A 21,150-nucleotide genomic window follows, 5' to 3' on the forward strand; every position below is an offset into this window, starting at 1 on the left:
AACTACGAACCCAAGAGGGTTCCAAAGGGAAATCAGACTGGACAGTGAGAGAGAAGAGAGAGAGAGAGAGAGAGAGAGAGAGAGAGAGAGAGAGAGAGATCGAAGGATTCCACGAAACTGCACTAGACAAACTACTCGTATTCCACATTTTAGTTGTATCCGAGAGATAAAACTCCCACCAAACTGTCGAAACATCGTATGTGGCTTGTGTCCGATAGCCAAGCGTGATTTTTCAGAAGTCTAGATCAAAATGTCATTTATCGCAAACGAGGTGATCATGAAGAATTTGCGAAGTACTAAATGACGAATATGTTGGTTAATTCGGCTTCTAGTATACACACGAAACACGTATTATGTATTTCTGCTTGAAATTTCAATATTATTCTTACTGGTATAATACTAGTGCTGTTTCTAGACTCTCACATACATTCACAAACTGCATGTTTGTGCGCAGTATTTTCCTGTGGAACCAGTTGTGTGTGCGTGTGTGTATGTGTGTGTGTGGAGATTGAAACCGGGACAAGCACAAGCTAAACTTGCAAACGGGGACAAAACGAAACAAAATAATATTTAATTTTACTCAAGCGACCAATGAATAATACTTTTAAAAGTTCACCGGGTGTGTGACATGTCATTGTAACATTAAGGGAAAAAAAGAAAGACTTTGACGTAATTCCTCACGAGGACTGGAGCCTCCGACCTGGACTGGATTCCAGTAATCGCGTGACGGTCTCAGGTGAGGAGACCTTGCCTGCTTTTCAAGGTCAGACAGACTGGGGCCTCTTCTCCCGCCACCTCACAGCCAGCTGCAAGTATAATGAGAAGTTTTAGGAATAACATAGATTAATCCTCGCACGAGGGTGGTGGAGTAGCGCCGTCAGTGCACCTCAGGCGCGGTGCACTGTAGGCATTACTTAAGGTTCATTGCAGCGTCCCTTCAGCCCCTAGCTACAACTCCCGTCGTTCCTTTTATTTTACCTCCATTCCCATTTTTCTTCCATCTTACTTCCCACTTTCTTCTAACAATTGTTTCATAGTCCAATTGCGAGTTTTTCCTCCTGTCACAAATTCCGCGTTGGACGAGTGGTTAACGTGCTCGCCTACTGATTCAGTAGTCCGAAGTTCGCTTCCCCGCTCTGTCACCTCTATCAGAGGAATTTATTTCTGGTGATTAGAAATCCATTTATCGATAGAATGTGGTTCGGATCCCACAATAAGCTGTAGGTTCCGTTGCTAGGTAGCCAATTGGTTCCTGGCCACGTAAAAGTATCTACTAATCCTTCGGGCCAGCCCTGGGAGAGCTGTTGATCAGCTCAGTGGTCTGGTTAAACTAAGATAGACTTTTTCTCCTCCTGTTACACCCTTCCAAGTTCTTTACTCTCAATTTCCCTTTCAGCGCTGAATGACCTCACAGGTCCCAGCGATTGGCCTTCGCCCTAAATTGTATAATCTGTTCTAATCAGTATAAATAAATGGAACTATTTATTACATCGCACTTGGCAACGACAAAGCTAGATTTATTTTGTCATAGAATGAACACTCGCTTTTGGATTACTCGGAGAACCGGAATTCCTACATTAAATGACTTGCGTTTTTGATTCGTGTAAAACAAAATTTCGTATAGAAAACATAAGGCTTAGTATGTGCTCTTGAATTTGCTCTTTATACAAGTCGCCTAATGAGGAATACAGTGTGGCAAAGTTGAATTTTCTGAAAATTACCCGGAATATCAAAATAAGCATGAATTTCAAACTGAGGTATAAACAGAACAGAGTTCACAAGGTACAGTGGACTTACCCATTTTGAAATCTTATTACGTGTCTAGTTACTAATAAACAAACAAGTAATTTATGACTTCGATCAATCCATTTCTAAAAGGAGCTTTAGACAGACTCAAAAAAAAAAAGAAAAAAAAAAAGCCATAGATTGGTGACTATACACCGAACTGAACGTGATATGATAAGGTATGTGGGTATTACAGCGTCATATTTATACCTTGTGAAGAATGTGCCCATTGGTGTCCCAATGGACGTTTTCCTCGTTTTTTAAAAATATATGATACACTCGCACAAATCTTTCAGTTGATTAGCCTTCAATGAAATATGGTCATTTTGGCGTCTCATTAACATTAATTTGATAATTATATTTTTTAAATTAAAATTATTGCTCTTTGCCTCATCACTGCTCCCAGTCTTAGGAGCTGTATTTCTTATATTTTTACCACGTTCGTATGTAAATAATTATAATTATAACCAGAAATATGCAGTCTCGCGTGAGTGAGACCTGAGAGAAGTTGGGAAGTTTTAGGATAACTTCAATTTCAAGGTAAGGCCTCACGACAAAGGCGTTCAGGCTTTTGCAACTTATTGTACGAAGTAGAAACATTATATGAAGTGGAAATCAGAGACTACCAATACTTCTCTTGTGCTTTATATGCAGTGCTTATGTAGTCTATTATATATATATATATATATATATATATATATATATATATTATATATATATATATATATATTTATATTGTGTGTATGAAGCTAAAGGAAAATTATAGGTAGTCCTCGGTTCCAAATTCACATAATGAGTGATAAAAGACCAATGTTTCTGTCATGAAATCCTTCCAGTTTCATTCACGTGAGACTACGTGTATATAATATATATATATATATATATATATAAAATATATATATATATATATATTATCTAATATATACATATATATATATACCTATATATATTATATATTATTATATATATATATATATATATATAAATATATTAATAATATATATACAGCCTTTTGGGTGTAAATTCTGTATTCTATGTACATATGTAACCTCCGTAATTAAACTCATTATCATTAGGCTACAAATATCTTTTAATATCCAATTCACACTACCTCGAGAATATCACCGAAGGTGAATTATAATTGATCAACAACTGGGCACCTGGCAGATTCGAACTCCCAACAGTACGGATCGACGACTTTCAGGGACGGTAACCATTCGGCTGCCAAGGGAGGTTATGATATCAAAATTTAATCTTGCCATCCAACTCCCAGTATTCTCCTTGTATCTTTATTCCCAAATCGACAAAACCTTTTTAGATAGTTTGTCATACCATGATTTAAGTCTGTATAGTCATTCACATCATACTAGACTTGTGAATAATCTTATTTTCATAACTAATTTGAATATATTTGATTTTCAAATGATATTCAACGTGTTCATTGTCTGATTAGCCCTTTGCAACCTTTCACCAAATTCCACCTCAGGAGAACCTTCATTTCATTGGATTTCATTGTTTCTGAATATTTGGTAGGCCCTTATCTGATTCATTCATTCTCCATCTAGTGTTATTTTATCCCTCTGTTCGTATTCTTGCTTCGTTGCTTCAGTTTTTCTAAGATTCATCTCAAGAAACGAATAGTAGTAAACGTGTCCCTGATCTTTTACTGTGCCCTTACGTACGTCAGTATGGCCTTACCTTTGTTTTAATTGGGTACAGAACATCTGCTTTGGCTTACTTTAATCGTTATGCGATTTGCTGCCATTTTCTTTCTCGTAATGAGTATACGAGGATGAATTTACTTTGATAATGGGTAATTAGTTACATAAGAAAGTTGATACAGTGAAATTAAATAACCATTCCAAAGAGGTAACCTGCATGTTTCGATTTGGCTGTAGAGCTTTCGGTTAAAAAAAAGAGAAATTGAATAAGACCTTACGAAACGACTGTGTAAAGGAATATCGTTTCATTGTTTATGTAACACTCAGTGCGTGGCTCTTTCGTGGTACATACCAAGTTGCACGCACTACTAAAGCAATTAGGAGCCCAGAATTTCGATCCGCGGTGAAAAATTCGGTGACTCTTGCAAGAGGAAGAGGAAAAGGACGGTAGGTGGTACTTTAGTTCGGGATTGTAAACATTGCAGTCATTAAAGCATTAAGGGCCTTCAGGTTGGCTAATTATGTAATATAATTAGCAGTAATTAAGATACGGAATGCCTTTTGGTTGGCTAGTTATATAAGTGTGTTTTCAAAAGAAATTTAATTTTTGGTTATTCGATTGCTTTTATTGCCCAATTTAGCAGGCAGGCCTTATTTATTTAAATAAAGATATAACATGGTAGTGATTGCAGTCCAATGAATATATGATATTTGATCTTCAGTTTGAGAAACGAAAATCCACAAATGATGACTCAATCAATGTGCTGGGTAATTATTTACCCATTACTGTTTTCTTCTAGTGCAGATAATTTACCCCATTATTGTTTTCTTCTAGTGCAGGTAAAAGATACTGTGATTAGCTTGTTCTCAGCAGTTAGTCGAATGGTGAGCCTGCTCTATTCAAGAACTCTTTTTTTTTTTTATCTATATTTATTTTTTAACTTTTCTCGTAGACCTTAGTAACATGTTTAAGTTACAGCCCAGACATGTCATTGAATAACTCCCAACCTTTTGATAAATTCCTCATCATAAAAGGGTCAACACCCCCAAAGGTATTGTATTTAAATTGAAATATTTTTTTAAACTTTTTTTTATGTTACTTCTGCCTTTACAATATCATACTTCCTTCTCCCCTCCCCTTCATCTTCTCATCAATTTACACATTAATTTCCTACCGTTATGTAAGAGTATTTAAATTGTGAACAGGGAAGTTTTGATTAAGCTGACTTTCCTACAGTGGTAGAGTTGAGGCAGTATTCTTCTGTGATCATTGCATTTCAATTTTCAACGTTATTTACATTTTGTGTCACTTTTTTTTACCTGTTTGTTTGCAAAGTAAACGGTTTTTAAATTTAGTATTTTTTACATCTTCAAAGTTAACAGATATGGTCCATTTATAGTGAAAAATGGTATCAGTTTCTTATAGTATAATGGTGAATATTTACCATGCAAACCTTACACGAGATAAGCTAATTCGAATTTGCAGAGGCATCATCATATTTTCTTTTTGACTTTCACTGAAAAGAAAAGTTGCGTCGAGATATCCCTAATCAGGCGAAATGAAACCATTTAAACCGAGCGGGGTCTTTGTGACTGGTTTAATATCGTCATTTTCACTGAACTGAAACAATTTATTTCGTGACGAATGGCGCTCGACAGAATCACATTAGTCTCTCTTCGACCTGAAGTGCAATCATTCGAACTTTTCTTCTTTTATATTAGACCTTCACTTTGACCTTTGTCCCCAACTCTCATGGTCAAGGTCTTCTGCCTCCTTCACAATGATTGCGTCATGCGATGAGGCAATTATGCAGGTCTCTTTAATATAATTTTCACCCATCTCATTATGACCAGCATCCGACGCCAATTAATTCAGAAGGTCGAGGAATAGCCTATACCCACAGTTGCCCGCCAGACTCTTTGCAGTAGAATTTAATCTGTTTTATCAAATCAAAATTGAAGAGTTGATAAGGTCACCACTTGATACACGTTGGTCATAAGTACTAATCTTAAATTTGATGTTTTTGAGTGATTGCCCCCCCCCCCCTCCTTTTTTTCTCTCTCTCTCTCTCTCTCTCTCTCTCTCTCTCTCTCTCTCTCTCTCTTTCTGGTTGCTGGTGAGCCTTCTTAACAGGTTTGGGAATCGGCCCATACACTGTGCCACTCGCCTCTTTGCTACGTTGCATTGACTCGTATATTCTGGATGTTGGATTCCTTCCATTTCAATCTGTGTTTCCTTCTCATCTATCCCGCATTTCGTAGGCATTCTTCCCCTTTTCCATCATAACAGTTGCGAATCACACACTTTTTATATTCGTTAACCTATCGTCATCCAGTCTTTGTACGTGACGAAACCATTTCAGTACATCCTTGGCTACAATTTCACCTAAGATACCCACTTAAGATACCCTTTTTGGCACTTCTGCACATCTCCTTACCTCCCATTCTTGCAACTCGTGCACTGCGTAGCTAGGGCAACAAGTTTCAAATTTCAACCTATTTACTGACCCCTTACATTCAGCAGTTGCACATTATTTTCACTGGTTATGATTCTTATATAACTAGAAAGGATGTAGTACATTCGAGTCTCGGGCGAGGAAAGGATGATATATACATTCCGTCAACACTTATACTCTGTTTTCTTCCATCTGTCCACCCGCCTGTGGTGTTTCCGTATGGTAACACTGCGTCCCGGCTTTAGATAGTTACATTCAGCTTACATTCAACAATAATAATAATATCCTATTTCGAATATTAACGGTGTAATTCGCATACAGTAAATTATTAAACCACTTTTCAGTTGCAAATGTACACCCAGATATCCTTTTATTTGCCTAAAACTTACACATAGCGTAACTATTTAAAGCCCGGGACGCAGTGTTACCATACGCAAACACCACAGGCGGATGGACAGATGAAAAAAACAGAGTATAGTGTTCCTAAATTGATGTGCATGGTAATGGTTCGACTGTAGTGCTTTTTTAAAACAAGGGTGGAGATGGTCATGGGGCTAAGAGCATCACCTCAGAAAACTACAATCAATGATAGAAGGATCCAAATGGATTCGGATACTACTTGAATACAAAGCTAAGGGGTTGAGGGAGAGTGAAGGCCAATCAGAATTAAAGGCTGGGCATAGCTCGAGCCAGAAGCCAGGACTTGTGCATCAAAGGTTGCAGTGGACGTTGACTAATCTGATGGATTGGTAAAAGATGTGCTATATTGGTCCCAATAGATGTCGTAGTGTGATGAGGTTGAATAATTCTTCCGACTTCAGACTTCATGTCTATTGAAAGTTTTTCTTCGTGTAAATTCTAAATTATATCCATAATCTTCCAAGGAATTCCGCTGGCTCTTTATGTGAAGCACCATCTTGTGCTTTTTAAAATATACTTAGCACACTAACATTGCGGTAATTTCATTTGATAAAAATTTTGCATTCAATGTTTAACAAGGGATGTTTCATGTAGTACTAAACTTTATTTTTCCGTGGTATACCCGAGGCCCATTGTTCTAAAAAATGACTATATCTCTAAAAGAAATAAAAAGTAAAATTGAAAACTCTTACTATTTTACTTCAAAATGTTGGAAGAAATTGGGCGAGCGGTTGAACGACACTGGTATGTGTCCTGTGGTTTGGCGTGATAATGCATATCATCAAAGAGCTATAAAAGAAGAAATAAAAAAGGTGTGCAGAGTCATAATGATTGCTAGTGAAGACTGACCGCAGTTCGTCTTATTGATCTCCTGCTGACGAAGTTGGAGGTTGGTTCGGAAGTTGTTATAGTTTCCCCCTCATATTGTCCGTCCTTAGGTCCCCTCCGCCCCTAAGTGGGGGTAGTAGTGCCATGAGTAGGCATTAAGGTTCTTTGCAACGTCCCTTCGGCCCGTAGCTGCAACCCCTTTCATTCCTTTTACTGTACCTCCTTTCATATTCTCTTTCTTCCAGCTTACTTTCCCCCCTCTGCTAACAATTGTTTCATAGTGCAACTGCAACGTCTTCCTCTTATTATACCTTGAAACCCTTCTTTACTCACTATTTCAATTTCAGCACTAAACGACCTCATAGCTCCCAGCGCTTCGCCTTCGGTCTAAATTTTATATTCCAGTTCCAGTCCGTATGTGCGTCCGTCACGCCTTGTCATTACAACTTCCATATGATTCAAAATATTTCAGTCAATCTTGGTGCTAAGGTAGACCTCGGCGCATGCCCTGTAGCTGTGCATAAAGAGAGATAATCTGTCTTGATTCATATGTCTGTCTGTCTGTCAAGAAGCATTCACCTTTTTTTTTTTGTGTGTATTATGTAAGAATTCATATTGGGCAGACGTCCTCCACTAATAGATCCCTTTCAGGTGACACCGAGGTTAGTAACTGTGGTGCAGAATGTGATCTTCCCGATGAAAGTGGCTGTCATCGAAGGCATTCGTGCCTCACAAACCATAATGGTGTCTCCTCTCCAGCATTCATTAATCGCAATGCTCTTCGAGAGGAATTAGTCAGGGGTCGGCTGGAGACATCTATTACTTACTTCAGCAATAATCTCGCAATGACTGTCCACTGATTTTCTTAAAAAAAAAAAGTGCCGGCGATTTCGTGTGTATGTTGACAAATTTCAAGCCTATGTCTTCAGTTAGGATAAACGTCTCTCTCTCTCTCTCTCGTGTATATATATATATATATATATATATATATATATATATATATATATATATATATATATATATATATATATTAAAATGCTGTTTGGTACTAAAATGAAGTATAAAAATCAGGCATTCCTGCATGGTAACAAGAGTCAGCTGTTCTATCACTGAGATTTCTATTGTAGTTTTAAAATACGTTTCCCATTCATTAATTAATACATAACCACATCACATTAAAGTTTTTGTAATGCCACTTCCTGTCTTTAAAATAAAGACATGGAAGAGCGCGTGGGAAAAGAAGAAATTGTCAGAAACTAAAAAGACGTAGCTATAATTGCATCGTAGTCTAAGGAAAATCCATCAGACGATGGATTAATCTGACGCACGATCTGCGCATCGAGTTGCGCAGTTGCATTTTTTTTGTCGAAGTCGTCGAACAGAAGGTGGAGAGAGGTGGTGTGGTGTAAGACGGGTTTTGTCATGATGACTGGAGTGGTTTTAGACTGCTGTAAAAAAAATTAAATAGATTTTACAAATCCCGATTGAATGATTCTGCAAAGACCGTCAAATACAGGAAGTATTTCTCTCTTTCGAGTTGGAAATCAGGAGAAAATAATCTTTATCGAAGACGGGATCTTGCGATGTCACTAATTTGGGCAATTAACCATCCTGGGATTTTATCCTGTACAGAATTTATCTTATTAGATATTTAATGGAAACATTCTCATCATTTTCTCTATTGCAATTTAATGAAAGCATTTATCATGTTTTCTCTGTTGCTGTTTAATGAATTTCCAACCAGTTCTGAAATATGAGAGTGAAGAAGTGAAACCTGCCTGTCTCAAGACTCATAAAGTTATAACAACTTAGAAAATGTTCAGGTAATAATAGAGAGTACTGCAGTCTTAGAAAATGCTCAGGTAATAAAAGAAATAGTAGAGTAAAGCACAATCTTGATAACTCTCTCATATGCTGCAGTTGACTAACTAAGAACACTGGGTAAAAATTCAGAGGGTCTTCGTTACCATACTTGTAATTTCAGTGGATTTTATTGCGAACTGTTACATGAAAAACTCGTGTCCCAATTTTACATTGGTGATGTTTTTATGTACTCATTAAAAAAACTGTAGTTTAGTGGGTCAAGCTGAATTAGTTCAACTAAAAAAGTTTGGAGATTACTGACGTCATTCGCCTTCGAAAATTGAGGGCAGCTGCTTTTTATGAAAATAAAAAAGTCATTAACATGTACTTGCAAGGTCAGAAAGTGTCAAGGTAATAATAATAATGATAATAATAATAATAATAATAATGATAATAATAATAATTTATGGTTAGTGAATACTAAATGATATGCCTACTTTAATTAACTCCACATACAAATTCACCATAAAGTTTACTCCCATAAGGGCAAGTGCCGTCAGTGCACCTCATGCAGTGCACTGTAGGCATTACATAAGGTTCTTTGCAGGGTCCCTTCGGAACCATAGTTGCAACCCTTTCATTTCTTTTACTGTACCTGCGTTCATATTCTCTTTCTTCCATCTTACATTCCACCCTCTCTTAACAACTGATTCATAGTGCTACTGTGAGGTTTTCCTCCTGTTACACCTTTCAGACCTTTTTCCCCTCTCAGTTTCCCATTCAGCGCTGAATGACCTCATAGGTCCCAGTGGCTGGCCTTTGAACTAAATTTTGGATTCCAGTTCCTATATAGGTCATCAAGAGATTCAGAAGCAACAGTTCTTCAGAATTCTGGCCATTGAATTGTATGTAGACTTCGGTTGGTTTTTAAGTCTTGACTCTTAAAAGTACAGAAGGGGTCAGCCAGCACAGACCTGACTCATCAGGAGAGCCTTCAAAGTGACATGTGCGGGATCATTTTCCATATGAGAGATAACGGAGAGCGTGAAAAAGTGAATTGGGCATTCTTATACCTCTAGAATGAAAGCGATGATGTTCACAACAAAAATATGTACATAGTTTTCATGCAGATTATTTTTTGTGTCGACGCGTGTCTCAAAAGTGAATACCAAGTGAGATATTCATTCTTACTGAATTTCGTTGCCATTATTCTAGGATGGATATCAAATCCGATGTGGGTTTTCCAATATGTAGGATAATCCTCGGGTGGATAAAAGGGTGCAAAGTTAATTTCATTAAACATCCAATTAGGGAGTTGATGTGCCTTGTTCCAATATGCTCGTATTGTATCCTGTTTAACTTCCTATTGACTTGCCTGTCTGCGAGGGAACTTGCGGAATAATTCCCAGTAGGGATGTAGCTTGTCATCCTAGTATGTAAATTTGTTTCATTGCACAGTTGCAACTGGGCTAAAGAGATCTGTGATTAGGAAACACCTCTCTCTCTCTCTCTGTCTCAGCAATGAATTTCCAAGCATCAGCTCCAAGATACAGCTCAAGAGATAAATACTGTATGTACGATGCTAGAGAATATTGCAGATACGGAGAAAATTGCAGATTCAGACACAAAATGAATAATTATGATGAAGGAAGATCAAATATTATGGAAAAGTTGGATTTTTTAATGTCAGAATTTCTGGAAATGAAGAAAAGAACAATATACCAGAACAGGAAAGAGACGTGGGAAAATCCTTATTATTACCCATATTAAATGAAGGAGAAAACACGCAAACCATCATAGTGATGAATGCGCAGGGTTCAGTTACGAGTAACTCAAAAAGAAAAATAGAGTACTTAGAAGAACTAACCCAAATTGAAAAGAAAATAGATATAATGAATATAAGAGAAACCTGGTATTCCCAAGAGACTGGGCATGACAATCAAATAAAAGGTTTCCAAACTTATAGATCAGATAAAAAAATAGGAATCAACGGGAACCGCGATATATGGGAAAGACAAAAAACAAGGAAAAATATATGAGAAATATAGTAACTCAGAATGTGAACTAATAGCGGTAGAATTTTAATCTGAAAAATTAATGAACATAGTAATATATAGACCCCCTAATACTAAAGAGTTTGACACAATAATAGAAAAATTGGATGATATATGTAGAAATCACAAGGACTGGACTATTCTCCTATCTGGAGACTTAACTTTCCTTTCATAGACTGGAAAGAACAAATAGGAGATTGTGGTTGTATTTATACATATAAAAAAGAGAGTAATAGTAGTGCAGAAGATAAGAGGCAATTCAAAAAGCTATTAGATATGTTACTAGAATACAACATTCAACAAGAAAGGAAAATACTTTAGACCTAGTATTTGTGAACGAGGTGAATTATGTTAAAGAAATAATAGTTTATAATGCGAGTATTTCAGACCATAATGTCATAGAATTAACAGTCCATTCCAAAGCAAGTGAAAACAGAGATAAGCAAGAAATGAAAAAGTGGGAAGGATACGGAAAGTACAATTTCTACAGTAAAAATATAAAATGGTCAGAAATAAATGAAGAATTAAACAAAGATTGGGATAACATTTTCGTAAGTGATGATATAAAGGTAAATACGGAGATATTATATAAAATATCAGAGAAAATAGTGGATAATTATATACTGACGAAGAAAAGTAAACATCAGTCATGCATACCAAGAGACAGATGGATCTTGTTCCAGAAAATCAGAAAGTGGAAAAAAGGTCTTGCAAAAGAGAAAAATGCATGGAAAGTGATCGAACTAAAAAGTAAGATAGAAAATGCAGAACAAAAGATTATGCAATCAAAAGAAAATGAAAAACGGGACTTGGAAGAAAAAACCCTAGTAAATATCAAGCAAACCCCCAAACTATTGTACTCATATGCAAAAAAGATGAATAAAAGAAGAATAGAAATAGGTCCTCTAAGAATTGAAGGGAGATTAATGAATGAAAAAAGGAAATATGCAACATATTGGGAGAACGATATAAGAGAGAATTCACCCCTAGAATTGATAATGAAGATAATGATATAGAAGTAAGGGATGAAAATAGTGAATATTTAGCTGACATAGATATTATTGAAGCTGATATTGTGCAGGCTATTAATGAAATTAAAAATGGAGCTGCAGCAGGGCCTAATGGTGTCCCTGCTATTTTGTTAAAGAAAGTAGTTCATTCTACCGCAAAGCCACTTGCAATATTATTAAGACAAAGTGTAGATACAGGCAAGATTTATGATGAGCACAAATTAGCATATATTACCCCTACTTTCAAAAGTGGATCAAGACTAGAGGCAAGTAATTATAGGCCTGTGAGTCTAACATCACATATTATGAAAGTGTATGAAAGGGTAATGAAGAAAAATATTATGAAACATTTAATAAAAAATAATTTGTTTAATGTAGGACAACATGGTTTCGTACCTGGAAAAAGAATTTTACACAACAGAAAACAGATAGTTATTGCAAACGATGAGAAATCGGATGAAGCTAAGGTAATATCTGGTGTGCCACAAGGTACGGTGTTAGCTGCATTACTGTTTGCTATTATGATTGCAGACATAGACAGTAATGTTAAGGACTCGGTAGTGAGTAGTTTCGCCGACGACACAAGAATAAGTAGAGAAATTACTTGTGATGAAGATGGGAACGCGCTACAAAGAGACCTTAACAGAGTATATGATTGGGCAGAGGTAAATAGGATGGTATTTAACTCTGATAAATTTGAATCAATAAATTATGGAGACAGAGAAGGAAAGCTATATGCATATAGGGGACCTAATAATGAGACAATCACAAATAAGGAAGCAATTAAAGACCTTGGTGTGATGTTGAATAGGAACATGTTATGCAATGATCAAATAGCCATTCTATTGGCAAAATGTAAGGCAAAAATGGGAATGTTGTTACGGCACTTCAAAATAAGAAAAGCTGAACACATGGTTATGCTTTATAAAACATATGTTCATAGTCCACTTGAATATTGCAATATGATATGGTACCCACACTATCAAAAGGATATTGCACAAATAGAGATTGTACAAAGGTCCTTTACAGCCAGAATAGAAGTTAAGGATCTTGACTACTGGGAAAGACTACAATCCTTAAAATTATATAGTCTAGAAAGGAGAAGAGAACGCTACATGATAATTCAGGCATGGAAACAGATAGAAGGAATTGCCGAAAACATCATGGAGCGAAAAATATCAGAAGAGCAAGCAGAGGTAGATTAATAGTGCCCAAAACTATACCAGGAAAAATAAGGAAAGCACACAGGACATTAATCCACAATGCACCAGCATCGACAATGCAGCGTCTATTCAATGCGTTGCCAGCTCATCTGAGGAATATATCAGGAGTGTGCGTAGATGTGATGAAGAATAAGCTCAACAAATATCTAAGCTCCATCCAAGATTGGAAGATGCAAAATATACTGTAAGATGTACTAGCAACTCTCTGGTAGACATTAGAGGTGCCTCACATGAGGGACCTGGGGCAACCCGAACAAGATGTAAGTTTCTCTCTCTCTCTCTCTCTCTCTCTCTCTCTCTCTCTCTCTCTCTCTCTCTCTCATGATTGGTAATAATACTAATTGTCTATGATACAAATTACGCCTGTTAAGCTTATTTCTTCCTCTTTTGCAGAAGTATCAAAACAAAAGGGACTTCATCTCCTGGCCGCTTTTGGACACTTCAGAGAGGCTGTGCTAAGTACAGATGACTATTAGAATGTGTGTCCTGTGAGAGAGGTCGACGTGCTGTTGGTATAACGCCCAGTAAAACTTGAGTATGTTGATATTTTACTAAGGAATTTCTTGAGTTAAATGTTACAGTTGGGTAATGATTGATTTGATTGATTTTCTTCGAAGGTTTACTTGATTTTTTTATAACTTTTCTTTAGGAAGGAAACGAGAGATTTAATAAGATTTAAACATCATCTGTCGTCTTAGATAAGGAAGTATGTTATATATATATATATATATATATATATATATATATATATATATATTATATATATATATATATATATATATTTCACATATATATATATATATATATATATATATATATATATATTATATATATATAATATATATACATATATATATATATATATATATATATATATATATAGTATATATATATATATATATATATATATATATATATGTGTGTGTGTGTATGCATATATATATGTATATATATGTATTTATTTATATATTATATATATATATATATATATAATATATAGATTATACTTTATATTATTACTTGTAATACTTCACTAATTATAATGTACGAATATCCCAGCACATCCACAAAATACACATTGAACAGTATAAACGAAAAATGATGACATTTCCATCGAGGGCTTATATAACCCTTTAGGAACCTGAATTTTCATCCGCCATTTCTGCGTCCCTTTCAAGTGTAGCAGGACTTGGTTATTCCATTTGCCCTTCGATGGGTCTCCTAAATTTGATTATCCCCAGAGCTAGAAAACATTGGAAGGCAATACGGTGGACAAGGTCACGCTGAAATAACTTCATGCCTGAAGAATTTGTGAAAGAAATTCAGACATACCTTCCGTGAGGTCGTGATATTTCGTTATGTAATAAAAAGAATAAAAACAAAAAGTTGTCAGAAAATGATCCGTGGAAGAAAAAGTCGTATTCCGCAGAAGAAAAAATGGAGATGATAAAAATGAACAAAAGAATAGAATTTTTTTATGTCATACAATAACGTGTTCCTTCTAAAGGTCACCTTATTTTCACCTTGAAGGTTCGCTTACACCAGAAATGTATACACATTTATTAGCATTTCATACAGACAGTACGATAGTTAATTTTACCTTCATTATAAGTTTTGTATTTGCGATGAGAATGTGAACTTCAAACACATGAAAGAATTGCACGCTGAGATACCATTATAAAAAAAAAGAACATGGAAACGAACCTACATAAAAAAAAAAAACTAATTTAACGTCAGACAAGAAATCCTTCGGTCACGACCAAACTTTCAAACATTGAATTTCGGAAAAACCAATTTTCGAACTAGTGTTTTAAATTGGGACCCCTTGTTGGGAACTGAAAATTGACAGTCTGTCGTCTGTCTAGAACTGTGTATTAATAACTGCCAGTCATCCATCTTGTGTTTCTTCATCATCTTTTCTTGGAACTGTCGAACACAAAAATTCTCTTGTTATTGGCAACATGGCCACATAAGTCCCACATGGCCATTGCCATGTTTGAACTGATCCTCATTTTAGTGGTCAGCATTAAATCGATCTTAATTTTAGCGACAATGATTGAGCAAGTGGTCATGATTAAATCGATCTTAATTTTAGCGACAATGATTGAGCAAGTGGTCAGAATTAATCGACCTTGATTTTAGCGCTAATGATTGAGCGAGTGGTCATGATTAAATCGATCTTAATTTTAGCGCTAATGATTGAGCAAGTGTTCGATTAAATCGATCTTAATTTTAGCGCTAATGATTGAGCAAGTGGTTAGGATTAAATCGATCTTAATTTTAGCGCTAATGATTGAGCAAGTGGTTAGGATTAAATCGATCTTAATTTTAGCGCTAATGATTGAGCAAGTGGTCATGATTAAATCGATCTTGATTTTAGCGACAATGATTGAGCAAGTGGTCAGGATTAAATCGATCTTAATTTTAGCTGCTAGGATGAAAATGATCGTGATTTTATTGCTGCCATAATGAGTTATCCTGCCTTTGGCCATCTAGATTGGATTGATCGTTATTATAGCGTTCAGGATAATAATAATAATAATAATTCCTTGGGAAAGGATCTTTACCATAATTTCTTCAGTCTACTCAGCTGTAAATGAGTACCTATCCCTGATGGGGTAGGGTCCAGCTATGGGTTAAATAGCAAAACTCAGCAATGATGGAAAGAAATGAAGGAATAAACGACAACGACGTAAATGGAACCTCTGGCAACAGAGGAGCTTCGTCCGGCAACCAGGTATTCAACCCAATTGAAGGGGAAGACGGTCAGGTACTTGGAGGTCGTCATCCAGCAACTGATCACCACAACGACAGTAATCAACAGCCTGAGATTGGAGCTACAGAAGCAAAAAGGAAGAAATGGACAGCAGAAGAAAAGAAGACAAATATGGAGATGTTACATCAGAAGTAACCCGACGGAGAGAGGATATAGAAGAAGATTGGTCAACATCTGGAATGAGAGGAATAACACCCCCCAAACAGAGCAGAGGCTGGCAGACCAAGTAAGGAACATAAAGAAAAAGAACTGGCTCTCCCTAACAGACAGAGAAGAACTGCAAAGAGAAATGTCACACGACAACGAATTACACGAAGACGAACTGAGAGACGATGCCACAGAAGACGACAGGGAGGATGAGGTATCAAACAACGACACACGAAGAAACACCGACGAAGTAACAGAGAGGACGGAATGGGTAGAAAAGATTAGACAATGGATGGAGCCAGATACAGAGAGAACAAAGATCCCCTCCATGAAAGCCTACAACACCAAGAAATTAAGGGAGAAAACAAGTGAGGTCAATGAAATAATGGGCATAATACAGACCACCAGTATCACAGAAACAAACAACTTGGCATATGCAGGAGCAAGATTAGTAGCAGAACTGATTGGGATTCGAACACCAACACCACCAGCACAACCAACCCAACAGAAACCAAAACAGCAACCTCCTTGGAAAAGGCGCCTGGAAAAGCAAATCATGGTGATGAGATCTGACTTGAGTAAACTGAAAGAGATGGCAGAAAAAAGGCTAAGAAGCAAGAAAAACAAGGAGGAACTCAACGAGAAATACAAAGTACAAGAGAGAGGACTAAACAACACAATAGAAGATGTAAAACAGAGGCTTAAGGCCAAAGCACATAAGATCCAACGGTACATGAACAGGAATAAGGGATACCAACAGAACAAACTATTCTGAACCAACCAGAAAAGACTAGACAGCCAACTAAGAGGGGAAGACAACCACCCAGAAATTCCTGAAGCTGGACCAAGTAAGAGACTCTGGGAAAACATATGGAGCAATCCGGTATCACACAACAAACATTCAAGGAAGTCAAGGAAGAAGAAACAGGGAGAATAAAACAAAGATTCACAGAGATCACGACAGACACAGTCAGACACCAACCAAAGAAAATGCCAAACTGGAAAGCCCCAGGTCCCGATGAAGTCCATGGGTACTGGCTCAAAAATTTCAAGGCCCTACACCCACGAATAGCAGAACAACTCCAGCATTGTATCTCAAATCACCATGCACTCAAATGGATGACCACAGGAAGAACATCCTTAGTCCAGAAAGACAAGAGTAAGGGAAATATAGCCATTAACTACAGGCCTATCACTTGCCTACCAATAATGTGGAAGTTACTAACAGGTATCATCAGTGAAAGGCTATACAACTACCTAGAGGAGACAAACACCATCCCCCACCAACAGAAAGGCTGCAGAAGGAAGTGTAGGGGCAAACAAAAGACCAGCTGCCTGATAGACAAAATGGTAATGAAGAACAGTAGGAGAAGGAAAACCAACCTAAGCATGGCATGGATAGACTATAAGAAAGCCTTCGACATGATACCACACACATGGCTAATAGAATGCCTGAAAATATATGGGGCAGAAGGAAAACACCATTTCAGCTTCCTCAAAAATACAATGCGCAACTGGAATACAATACTTACAAGCTCTGGAGTTAAGAAACCTAGCAGAGGTTTTTAATATCAGGAGAGGGATCTTCCAGGGCGACTCACTGTCCCCACTACTCTTCGTAGTAGCCATGATTCCCATGACAAAAGTACTACAGAAGATGGATGCCGGGTACCAACTCAAGAAAAGAGGCAACAGAGTCAACCATCTGATGTTCATGGACGACATCAAGCTGTATGGTAAGAGCATCAAGGAAATAGATACCCTAATCCAGACTGTAAGGATTGTATCTGGGGACATCAGGATGGAGTTTGGAATAGAAAAATGCGCCTTAGTCAACATACAAAAAGGCAAAGTAACGAGAACTGAAGGGATAAAGCTACCAGATGGGAGCAACATCAAACACATAGATGAGACAGGATACAAATACCTGGGAATAATGGAAGGAGGGGATATAAAACACCAAGAGATGAAGGACACGACCAGGAAGGAATATATGCAGAGACTCAAGGCGATACTCAAGTCAAAACTCAACGGCGGAAATATGATAAAAGCCATAAACACATGGGCAGTGCCAGTAATCAGATACAGCGCAGGAATAGTGGAATGGACGAAGGCAGAACTCCGCAGCATAGATCAGAAAACCAGGAAACATATGACAATACACAAAGCCCTACACCCAAGAGCAAATACGGACAGACTATACATAACACGAAAGGAAGGAGGGAGAGGACTACTAAGTATAGAGGACTGCGTCAACATCGAGAACAGAGCACTGGGGCAATATCTGAAAACCAGTGAAGACGAGTGGCTAAAGAGTGCATGGGAAGAAGGACTAATAAAAGTAGACGAAGACCCACAAATATACAGAGACAGGAGAATGACAGACAGAACAGAGGACTGGCACAACAAACCAATGCACGGACAATACATGAGACAGACTAAAGAACTAGCCAGTGATGACACATGGCAATGGCTACAGAGGGGAGAGCTAAAGAAGGAAACTGAAGGAATGATACAGCGGCACAAGATCAGGCCCTAAGAACCAGATATGTTCAAGAACGATAGACGGAAATAACATCTCTCCCATATGTAGAAGTGCCATCTGAAAAATGAAACCATAAACCACATAGCAAGCGAATGCCCGGCACTTGCACAGAACCAGTACAAAAAGAGGCATGATTCAGTGGCAAAAGCCCTCCACTGGAGCCTGTGCAAGAAACATCAGCTACCTTGCAGTAATAAGTGGTACGAGCACCAACCTGAGGGAGTGATAGAAAACGATCAGGCAAAGATCCTCTGGGACTATGGTATCAGGACGGATAGGGTGATACGTGCAAACAGACCAGACGTGACGTTGATTGACAAAGTCAAGAAGAAAGTATCACTCATTGATGTCGCAATACCATGGGACACTAGAGTTGAAGAGAAAGAGAGGGAAAAAATGGATAAGTATCAAGATCTGAAAATAGAAATATGAAGGATATGGGATATGCCAGTGGAAATCGTACCCATAATCATAGGAGCACTAGGCACGATCCCAAGATCCCTGAAAAGGAATCTAGAAAAAACCTAGAGGCTGAAGTAGCTCCAGGACTCATGCAGGAAGAGTGTGATCCTAGAAACGGCAACACATTAGTTAAAGAAAAGGTATGGACTACTAAGGAGCAGGATGCAACCGGAACCCCACACTATAAATACCACCCAGTCGAATTGGAGGACTGTGATAGAGCAAAAAAAAAAAAAAAAAAAAAAAAATAATAATAATAATAATAAATCTAGGTGTTTATGAGTGATATTTGGGAGGTAGCTCGTCTTTCACTTCGTGAGTTTTTGGACTGAACAACATAGAAATTGGTGTATATGATACAGTACAGTTGAGGTAATATGATAAAGCCAACAAAATGATTCGAAAATTTGACCGTCTTTTGTTTATGTTTTTACGTCAATCCCCTAACGGACTTAATGCCATCAGTGGACCTCATGCGATGCACTGTAGACATTACTTAATGTTCTTTGCAGCTTCTCTTTGGCTCCTAGCAGCAACCCTTTCATCCATTCACTGTACCTCCGTTCATATTCTCTTTCTTCCATGTTGCTTTCCACCCCTCCTAATAATTGTTTCATAGTGCAGCTGTGAGGCTTCCTTCTTGTTACTCCTTTTAAACCTATTACTTGCAGTTTCCGTTTCAGCGCTGAATGACCTCATAGGTCCCAGAGCATGGCCTTTGGCTTAAATTTGACGCTCCATTTCATTCCAGTGTTTTAGTATTTGGGATGTGGACTGTTTTAGAATAAACGATATCGGTTATTTGCTCAAAGTAAGAGGACAAAATACAATGCATATGAAGAACTACAAATATAAATCAACCCACCTTTTTCTTTTCAAGTCTGAAAGCTACTGTTGAATAATGAAGGAATTAAGCTGCGCTCACTAATATAAGCCGATCACGGTGGTTTTCAACTCTGCAATCACTCGACGAACAATTAAAGGTTACGTAAGGATTGGGAATATTCCCGAATTCCCAACCGCCTCTTCTATTAGGGATTTCCTGCAATGCGAATTAAAAGTAGGTCCCCAGGAAACGTAGATTTTGAACTTCTTCTCTCTCTCTCTCTCTCCCTGCTGCAGGGCCTGATGGAATCCCTGCTATTTTGTTAAAGAAAGTAGTTCATTCTATCGCAAAGCCACTTGCAATATTATTAAGACAAAGTGTAGATACAGGCAAGATTTATGATGAGCACAAATTAGCATATATCACCCCTACTTTCAAAAGTGGATCAAGACTTGAGGCAAGTAATTATAGGCCTGTGAGTCTAACATCACATATTATGAAAGTGTATGAAAGGGTAATGAAGAAAAATATTATGAAACTTTAATTTAATAAAAAATAATTTGTTTTAATATAGGACAACACGGTTTCGTACCCGGAAAAAGTACACAAAACCCAACTGTTAGTCCACCGTGAGAACATATTCAAAAATATGAAAAGCGGAAATGAAACAGATGTGGTTATAGACTTTGCAAAAGCTTTTGACAAAGTAGACCATAATATATTAGCAAAGAAAATTAGAAAACACAATATCGTAGATAAAATAGGAAGATGGTTAAAAGAATTTTTACACAACAGAAAACAGATAGTTATTGCAAACGATGAGAAATCGGATGAAACCAAGGTAATATCCGGTGTGCCACAAGGTACGGTGTTAGCTGCAATACTGTTTGTTATTATGATTGAAGACATAGACAGTAATGTTAAGGATTCGGTAGTGAGTAGTTTCGCTGATGACACAAGAATAAGTAGAGAAATTACTTGTGATGAAGATAGAACGCTCTACAAAGAGACCTTAACAAAGTATATGATTGGGCAGAGGAAAATAGGATGGTATTTAACTCTGATAAATTTGAATCAATAAATTATGGCGACAGAGAAGGAAAGCCTATATGCATATAGGGGACCTAATAATGAGACAATCACAAATAAAGGAA

At 37.2% G+C, this 21,150-nt stretch overlaps 1 long non-coding RNA gene across 1 annotated transcript in view; it reads left to right on the forward strand.

The window, feature by feature from the left end:
- LOC135219954 (uncharacterized) overlaps positions 1 to 21,150 on the forward strand; it is a 224,577-nt gene that overhangs the window by 71,340 nt on the left and 132,087 nt on the right. The window contains exon 2 of the long non-coding RNA XR_010315538.1: positions 13,634 to 13,775. This is a non-coding gene — a long non-coding RNA (uncharacterized LOC135219954). The remainder of the gene's footprint in view (positions 1 to 13,633; positions 13,776 to 21,150) is intronic.

Source organism: Macrobrachium nipponense, chromosome 1 (assembly GCF_015104395.2).
Source record: "Macrobrachium nipponense isolate FS-2020 chromosome 1, ASM1510439v2, whole genome shotgun sequence".
Classification (NCBI taxonomy): Eukaryota; Metazoa; Arthropoda; class Malacostraca; order Decapoda; family Palaemonidae; genus Macrobrachium; species Macrobrachium nipponense.